A 10,356-nucleotide genomic window follows, 5' to 3' on the forward strand; every position below is an offset into this window, starting at 1 on the left:
GTTCTCTTTGTCTGTTCTTTGCCAGTACCACATTATCAAGATTACCATAGCTTTATAGTAAGTCTTGATGTCAGGTAGTGTCAGTCCTCCAATCCTGTTCTCCTTCAATATTGTGTTGGCTATTCTGGGTCTTTTACTTCTCCATACAAACTTAAAAATCAGTTTGTTAATGTCCTCACAGAAAAAAAGAACTTGCTGGGATTATGATTAGGACAGGGTTAAATCTATAGATCAAGCTGGGAAGTACTAAAATCTTGACAGTATCAGTCTTCCTATTTATGAACATGGAATACCCATCCATTTATTTAGTTCTTCTTCAATTTCTTCCATCAGAGTTTTAGAGTTTTCTTCATATAGATCTTGTACATATTTTGTTAGATTTATACCCAAGTATTTCATCTTTTAGTTGGAGAGGAATATTCATAGCAGCTTTATTTGTAATATCCAAAAACTTTAAGCAAACAAAATGTCAAATGGGTGAACAAATTTAGTATATCCATACAATGAATTACTACTCAGAAAAATAAAGAAATGGACTATTGAGACAGGCAAAACCATGAATGAATTTCAAAATAATCATGTTGAGTGAAAGAAGTCAGGCAAAAAAAGAGTACATACTGTATGATTTCATTTATATAAAATACTAGAAAATGTAAACTAACCTATAACAACAGAGAACCTATCAATGGTGCCTGAGGAACAGTGATGGAAGGAAGGAGAGTCAAGAAAGGTGGAAAGGAGGGATAACCAAGAGACACAAAAAAAAACTTTTGGGTGTGATATAATGTTCATTACATTGATTGTGCTGATATTTTAATGGATGATGGATATATATATATATATATGCATATATTTGTCATAACTAATCAAATTGAATATATTAAATATGTGCAGTTTATTGCATGTTAATTACACCACAATAAAGCTCTAAGAAATAAACAGAAAAGATTAGTCTTACAATATGCTGTTGTGATAACAAGCACGCTCTAAACTATATCAAAATATTTATTTCTCAAAATTAAAAAGTTTTTGATGTCTTGAAAAAATAATCAAATATGCTTAATACAAGATCTCAACATTAAGAAACTCTTATCAAGAATTAATTCACTTCCTAGCCCCTGAGTCAAATTTTACCTATTTAAACTTAATAGTGTTTTCATTATTTTCCTAAAGTTTTAATATTTTAGTGGGAAAATGTTTGGATTTCTTATTATCCTTAAGAAATCCAAATATGATACCAAATATCAGTGTTTTAGAAGTTTGACAAGTTCTTCCTCTTAGCTCTTTTCAAAATGAACTTTTATTTCTCCTGAGTAACCCGTATTTTACACATCCAAAATTCATTTGAAATTCTCACTCTCCAATTCACTTTGGTTTGTAAAAACCTAACCAAACATTCTCAGTTAAATCAAAGCAGGTATGCAAGTAAATAATTTTATCTCTAGTCTCATTTTCCAAAATCATAAGTCCAGGAAAGTACTGTATCAGAAAATTGTCAGGACAGTTTCTCTTTTAATAAGAAGCAAGACCTTAAAATAAAATTATTAAGTTAAATAAAAAGAAAAGTCTTTTATTTTATGATCCCTTTCCATGATCCCTGCCATTTACAGTAATTCTTTCAAAAGGTATCCTTTCTTTAATGAATTCTGTGTCATAATCTCTATACATATGTAACTCACTTCCATTCTTTATTATTTCCCATCGAAACATGATTAATGTGTTTCTCAACTATCAGTGACTTGTAGAACAAATGTAGAACACCCCACCTCACCCCTCAAACTTCCAGGTGCAAGCTGACTCTTCGTAGTCAGATTTTTTAAATTCTTTGCCTAGAGATGATCTATCTTGCTCAACATTTACTATGACTTCAGTTACATTGAAATGAGTAATGCAGACAACTCAGTAGTCTGTAACATTCCTAGTATATTCTGTTTTATAGAATTAACTAATTTTCATCTTTAAAAGTAGATTATTATTCTTTCTCCCTATTCTAACTAAAAACATTTTGAAGATAATTATCTCAAAGGTCTTTAAGCTCTTTTTAAGATTAATTTTTGTTGGGCCTGCTGTGAAAATAGGAAGACTAAAGTGTGGAGAAGTATAATGCTCTGAATGACTAAATCAGGTCTAACATTTAGACCAAAGTTTGCAGAATTCAGTATATCAATGTGTGTTATTTGACAAGTATATGTTTTAACAACAATTTTAATGTAAATATATTTAGGCAGACATGAATTCTCCAAATTGCTGTGTCTCCAGCACCCTCTATAGTTAACCAGCCATTTTACACACATTTATTACCTAGCTGATCCCCAAAGGCACTTAGGTTTTCAACACCTAATTTATAAAGCTTTAGAAGTTTTAGATAGAGAGAATGTTAGACTTTAAAGGATCTTACAAATATATTGCCCAATCTTCTCACTTTACTACTGAGCCACAGAAAAAGGATTTGCTCAACAGTAAATATTAAATTAGTAGCAGAATAGCAGGAACATCAGACTTACTCGCTCCTGGTATTGCTTTTCCGTTGCAACACTCTCATTCCTTTAAATTTCTCCCCAATATAATGTAAGCCTCAAGAAAGTAGGGCCTTTTTGGTCCTGTGAAATGATGTGTTCCTGAAGCCTAAAACAGTAAGAAGAATTTAATAACCAGTCATTAATTTTTATTAGGTAAATGAGAGATGCTTAGTCACAAGTGGTATGGGAAGTAACAGGATTAATATTAATTGACTTAGGTTACTTGGCAGGTATTTTATACATATGATTGCATTTAATCCTTCCAAAACTAATGCAGAAGAAAAATTATTTCCCCCATTTTATAGATGAGGAAATTAAAGCTAGTAGGTGACAGTAAGCACAGTTTGCCTGCTTGTAAAATCTCATACTCTTTTCACTACAATGGTGCACAGGTGTAACACAAAGAACTTGGTAGGGCCAAGAGTAAAATTCTTTGTATAATATTAATATATTTATAATTTCCAGACAAGCTAAAACATAAGAGTATTTATAAGATCATAGGCATTTTGTTAAGGTTTTTCTAGTTTAATTCTATGGGTGAGTTACTATTGTAATCTCCATTTCCCACAGGAGAAAATGAGGCACAGAGAATTTCAAAACTTGCTTAAAGGCGCATAACTAAGAAGTGATGGAATCAACTATAAACCCAGGGAAGCTGGCTCCAGAGTCCATGCTCATAATTATTGCACTAAACTACTACATAGACTAATATAGTGGTTCTCAGAGAGTGCTTCCCTGACAAGCAGCAACATCACCCAGGAACTGGTTAGAATGCAAATTTGTGGGTCCCATCTCAGACCTACTGAATCAGAATCTGTGGGGGTGACACTATGTATGCTGTATTTTAACAGCCCGACACGTGATGCTGAGAGATGCTAAAATTTGAGACTCACTGAACGAAGAAATGATGCAATCATTTTTAAGATGATCTTAGACTCATCTTTTTGTATATACACTCCTAGAATTTTCTCCGAGCATGTATACACTCTTTTAAAATTATATCACACTGATCTGTTTTGTCATTTATTTGTTCTCTAATCAATATGTCATGAGCATTTTCATACACTGATAATTTTTTGAGAACATAACAATGGCAGCTTAGTACTTGTTATGGACTGAATGTTTGTATCTCCCCCCAAAATTTCATATGTCAAAGACCTAATCTCCATCTGAAGGTGGCACCTTCAGGAGGTAATTAGGTTTAGAAGAGGTCTTGAGGGTGGAGATCCCATATGATTAGTGCCCTTACAGGAGGAAGAGACCAGAGCTCTCTCTCTCCTCCCTGTGAGAATACAAGAAGGCCGCAGTCTACACACCAGTAAGAGGGTCCTCACAAGACACTAAATCTTCTGGCACCTTGATCTTGGATTTTCCAGCCTCCAGAACTGTGATAAATGTTTTTTTGTTTTGTTTTGTTTTTTCATTTTGTTTTGTATAAGCTACCTAGTCTATGATGTTTTGTTATTTCAGTCTGAGCTAAGACAAAACTCTATCCCATGCACATACCAGAATCTGCTAACAAAATTCCTGTTGTGTCAAGAACCAGGAAGGGTCTGAGATTTTACCCTCCTTGTAAGCTAACAAGTTAGCCTATTGTTGTTTCATGGATGCTGGCAGAGGCAATAAGACTCCTGGGTCAGAGAAAAAGACTATCACTCACAGCACAGCAAGCAATAGGAGCATCAGCAGATTTGCATTGGTTCCCCTCACCCCCAAGTCCCACAAAGGTGTGTCATGGTTCCATCTGACACCGCACACACAGAAGAGAAACCCAAAGCCAAAGGTCCAGGGCTTTGTGACAAGCAATAGTTGTGGCCAGCAGCAGATAAACCAGTCACCCTCATCTTGAGGAATGTGCTGTTACATGGTAGTCAGGCTATGGTCACCTTGACCTACTTAGTTGCCTATGTGACTAGCTACAGAAACTGTTTAATATCACAAGACATTATTAGCTTTGCCATCTAGCACACTTTGCAAGAATATAGACGGATGGCTGCTTGGGACCCATGGCAGACTGTCTCTCCCAACAATTGTTGGACATTTAAGCATTTAATTTTTTTACACTTTTAAATAATGCCACAGTAAACTATCTTGTACTTAAAATATGTTTCTCAGTATTTACTTAGGATAAATTCTTAAAAACAGAATTGCATCATCAGTAATTTTGGGTTTTTTTAGTCTTTGATACATATTTTACTTATGAGATTATATGAAAAACCCCATTTTCCAGAAATTCTTACCAATGATAGGTAATTTCTTCTATTCTTAAAATTTGGAAGTTTTCTTAAAAATCACATTATTAATGCTAATTAGCATTTATTTGATTATTGCTGAAGTAAACTTTTTAATATATGTATTGGAATTTGTATTTCTTTTATGAATTAACTGTAAAAGTATTTGTATTTTTATTCTCTTGGGATTATATCTTTTCTTATTGAATTATGAGAGTCATTTATATATTTTTAATACTCCCCATAAGCTTGGTAAAACTAAATATATATATATAAAGATATAGAGATAGAGATAATCTATATATAAAACCTATTTGTGTCCACAATTATTTAATATTAATCTGTTGAAAGAATTAATGATTTTCTAACTACTGCCAAATAGAACAGGCCACTGTAAAGTATCATATCAACATCTCTTTAGAAAACTTACAATTAAAATCACCCACTTTGGAAGGATCACCATGCCAATCAAATAAAGCATATTTTGCAATATTTGGGACTGAGAATTCTTAGTTAGTTCAGCAGGAGTTCAGTAGGAGGACTGAAGGAGAGATCCAATAATTTTTTGTTCTAAACTTACCTAGGTCCTTCTTGCTAATGATCTAGTGCTGACGGTTCTTGATCATCTCTAACCAGAAGTCAGTCCTATTTTACTATAAGCCCATGGTCTCTAAAAAAGAATTTGTTATAGCTATCAAAATCTTATTTTCATACACACATAGCAATTTTTTCTCTATTATAAAAATATAAATTTGTTTTGGTGACAGTATGTGTTGTTTCTGCTTCTTCTACTCTGTGACATTACCCTGCTAACTGCAGTAGAACCATACATAACAGAGTTATGTACCATAGGGAAGTGTTATTAAAAGTGAAAATTTAAATGAGTGTTTTGAGGTTTTTTTGTTTTTTCAGTTCTGCTCCTCTTCCCAGGTCTGTTCTGCTATCTCTTGAACCCATTGATCCCCCCTTCCACTTCTTCCTTCAGGCTTTCATCAGCCTAGCTCCAGCCACAACCCACCTAAAAATTCGGTAACCAAAGTACAAATAAGCTGGATAAGTGGTATTAGGAAAGAATTTGTGAAGTTCTATTGGACTGCACTATCGTTTAGTCTCCATGGCCATAATGATAACAGGTTCTAGTTTCCTCATCCTCCTTCAGGATGAACTTTTTACTTCCTGAAAACTGCATTTTTAAGAAGAAGTTTTATAATACATGGGGTTCATTAATGGTGATATTGATGACCTTTTGGCCTTCATACAAGATCAATGGTCTCTTGAGCACATATTGACCTTGACATTATTTTAGATGATATTTATCTCAGATCAATAAATTTTGAATATTAATATCAACTACAGTCAATATTTGCTTATTGCAGTTAGAATACAAATGAGTAAGCAGGACTTCAAGTGAAGATTACTACTAGCATTTATGTTTTCTCATTATAGGATCTTAAATCTTGGTTCTAAAAATGTCCTATGTTAAAATTACTAAGATTTGTAGAATTAAGTCATTAACAAAAAACAAAACACAACACACCAGACTCAGTAAGAGAAGATCCCTTACTCTAATAATGTCCCTCCAGTGGCATTTTTTCCTACTGACAAAGCTTAACATTATACTCATTGCAAAAGAGAAATGTGTGGACAATCCAATCCATTATTGCAGTGCAGGTACTGAAGGGTGAGTTAGAGCTAAGAAGCAATAAATTGATACCTGTGTTGTTGAACATTTTCACATGTTTGCAAATTATCTGTTAAGGTCATTTTCATATTTTTCTCCTGAGAAGATTTTATATCTTTTGTTTCTACAAATCCTTTACATGTTAAGAATATCAATTTAGTTCATCACATATATTTTGTTTATAGTTCCAGAACATAGAGATTTATATTCTTGTAAAAAAAACTATTAATTTTTTCCTTTTGTCAAAATTTCTTTTGTCTAGACTTCTTTCAACTACAAGCTTAGAGATAATTTTCCCTCCCTGTGATCAAAAAAATTGTCACCTACATTATCTTCTGATCTATTTTCTTTTCATTTAAAATTTAACCCATAGGGAATTTTCTTTTGTATATGGCATAAGGCAGAAATCTAATTCTGTTCTCCCCCAAATGTTTTCTAATTATCCCAAAGTCTAAATGAGCTATTATTTTCCCTCTGATTTTCTTGACCTAATGTCATATTATTAAATACTTATGTTTATAGACAGGATCAAAAAATAATAATTTCATAGATACCTATGGACCCATCACACATAGGTAAATGTTACCATAGAACCATGTTGTCTTAAAATTTTTAAAGGAAATAAAATGTTATATAGAGAGCTACAACCCCTCTGTTTATCTTGTCCACTCCCTCACTCCCCAGAAGTAGCTAACATCCTGAAGTTGACATGTATCTTTAGCCTACATGTTTTAATATTTTTATTACATGTTTGTATACAATTTGTTTTAAGAAATATATGTAAATAGTATACTCTATATATCCTTTAGCAACCTTTTTTTGCTCAACATTGTTTTTCAGATGTATCCATGTTCACTCACACACACACACACTTCATTCGTTTTAATTCTGTGTAGTATTCTATTTTATAAATAAATCACAGTTTATTTGTCCATTTCCTACGACATAAAGACAGTGTGAACCAAATTGGTTGTAATGATTTATCCTCCCATCCACAACACATGAGGGTCACCTTTGCTTCACAGCCCCACAGGCTGATGTTATTAGAAATTTATTTTTGTAGATATATGGGGTATAGGATATTATCTCATTTTTATCTTAATTTGTATTTATCTGAGGTTACATGTATTGACTACTGAAATTTACTCGTGAATTGCCTTTTCATAAACTATGCCCATTTTTCTTAGAGACACATTCAACCAGGACGTGAACTGCTTTGGTATGCAGAGCTCTGGGGTGAAGTTAAACTAATTTGCATAGGTTCCTTCCAAAGGGAAAATAATGGGACCATTAAGCTCTGCATCACAGCAATCTGGCAATATTTTTACACTTTTAGAAATTATTACTATAGTACTAATAGTAGTAGTAGTCATAATGGTAGCAGGAGCATACATTTTCTACAGATCTTGTAGGTGCCAGGTACTCTGCTTGTTATGTGTTGTCTCATTTAATTTTCACAACAATCATGTGAGATAAAATCTATTATTATCTTTATTTTATAGATGAGGAACCTGAAGCTCAGCAAGTTAGATAACTTGCCTCAAGTCACACAGCTTGAAAGAAACAAAGGCAAAATTCAAATCTAGTTCACATGACTCCAGAACTCAGAATCTTAATACATTGAACCCAAGGATGCAGGGAAGTCAAAATCTACAAACAATAAATGCTGGAGAGGGTGTGGAGAAAAGAGAACCCTCCTACACTGTTGGGAATGTAAATTGGTACAGCCACTATGGAGAACAGCATGGAGGTTCCTTAAAAAACTGAAAATAGAACTACCAATGATTTAGCAATCCCACTCCTGGGCATATACCTGGAGAAAACCATAATTCAAAAAGATACATACACCCCAATGTTCATAGAAGCACTATCTACAATAACCAGGACATGGAAGCAACCTAAATGTCCATCGACAGAAGAATGGATAAAGATGTGGTACATATATACAATGGAATATTAGTCAGCCATAAAAAGACTGAAATCATGCCATTTGCAGCACCATGGATGGACCTAGAGACTGTCATACTGAGTGAAGTAAGGCAGAAAGAGAAAGACAAATATCATATGATATCGCTTATATGTAGAATCTAAAAAAATGGTACAGAAAACAGAAATATAGTCACACATGTAGAAAAACTTATGGTTACCAAGGGGGAAAGGGGGTGTATAAATTGGGAGATTGGGTTTGACGAATACACACTACTATATATAAAATAGATAAACTAATAAGAACCTACTGTATAGCACAGGGAACCCTACTCAGTACTCTGTAATGGCCTATATGGGAAAAAAATCTTAAAAAGAGTGGCTATGTGTATATGTATAACTGATTCACTTTGCTGTACATCAGAAACTAACACAATATTGTAAATCACCTAATTTTTAAATTAATAAAAATTAATTAAAAAATAAAATCCAAGTTCATGCTAGAGAAAAAAAAAAAAAAGAATGTAGGGAAGTCAATGTAGGGACTTAGACTAGAAAGGAATTACCATCAAGTGACAAACATCTATGGAAGTGGATAGGACCAGCGTTTAATAGTGACACCAGTGAGAAGCCATAAGTAGAGGACCAATGTAAACTTGCAATTATCTTTGAAATTTCATTGACAGTCTTTGGTCTGAGAAAACCACCTGAACAACTTGGAGAGTAAGGAAGGAGAAGCACTCAAATGGAAGATGCTGGACTTCCCACTAATAAGGACATGTTATTGCTTGAAAAATTACCTGTCAAAATAAAGAACATGTGATATATTGCCACTCCTAGTTGGTGAAGTAAATCATTTGCATATGTAAACTTAATCTATAATGTATATTCATATACATCAGTGGATTGTGGATTTATAACTTCTTCAAGGAAGAAAAGTAGAGATGTTTGGAACACGGCCATAGCCTTTTGAGTTGATGCAACAAATGGTAACTAGGCTCTGCCATAATACAATACAGGAAGTATTGCCAACTAGAAAGAATATATCTTAGGGCAAGGCCACTATGATATTTCTTATTTTCATACTTTAGTAGTATGTCACTTTGAATCCGAGACTAGTCAGTGACTTATAATCTAGTGTAAGCTTTATAACCTTTAGTTTTTTCTACTCATAATTTATCTAGTACTGATTTTAAAACATTTAAACACCTTACTTTTCCTCTTTGTTCGAAAAAGAACACGAATTTGGAATGAGCTTTACAATTTTATTCATGAGATCTATCCATCCTTATGTCAATAGTAACTGTTCAATTATAATTAATCATTTTAGAGAACATGTTATTGCTTCTTATAAATCAGCCACTGCTCTTAATTTTACAAAATGCAATTCAATGAATTCCCATCTATACTGTTGTCATATTTCCACTTTAATTTCCATCTTAAATCCTTAGGGTTGAAAAGAATCTTAGAGATCCTCCAGCTCAGTTTTAATGATAAGAAAATTGTCACTCAGAAAAGTTAAGGAACGTGTTCAAGATTTTATCTTTTATTAGTGGCAGACCTAGGGCAAAGAGACAATTTCTAGACTATTCCATCAAATGCTCTCTTTCCACTACTTGTAAAACTTCTTCCCAAACACCTACCTAGAATCAGAAAAAGCACATCTCATTCAAAATTATGCATTCATCATTTTATTTTTTACTATCTGAAGACAGGAGATATACATATAAAATAACAAAGGCAAATATAGTTATATAGATAGAGACAGATATAGAGATGATAGAGGTATAGGTATAGATATATTTTCTTAGATATTTTAACTTTGCCTCTCCTCACCTTCCTCCCTTAGTTATTGAAAAGAAGGTAGTCTTAATACTAAACTGGAAGGAGGATCCCAGCATACCATCCTCAAAGGATCATTCTGGTTAAGGAAGGTCCTCTTTGAATGAGTAAAACATAATTTATTAATTCACCCAACATTTTAAGTGCAAAGTATTTT

Source organism: Balaenoptera musculus, chromosome 4, assembly GCF_009873245.2.
Source record: "Balaenoptera musculus isolate JJ_BM4_2016_0621 chromosome 4, mBalMus1.pri.v3, whole genome shotgun sequence".
Taxonomy (NCBI): Eukaryota; Metazoa; Chordata; class Mammalia; order Artiodactyla; family Balaenopteridae; genus Balaenoptera; species Balaenoptera musculus.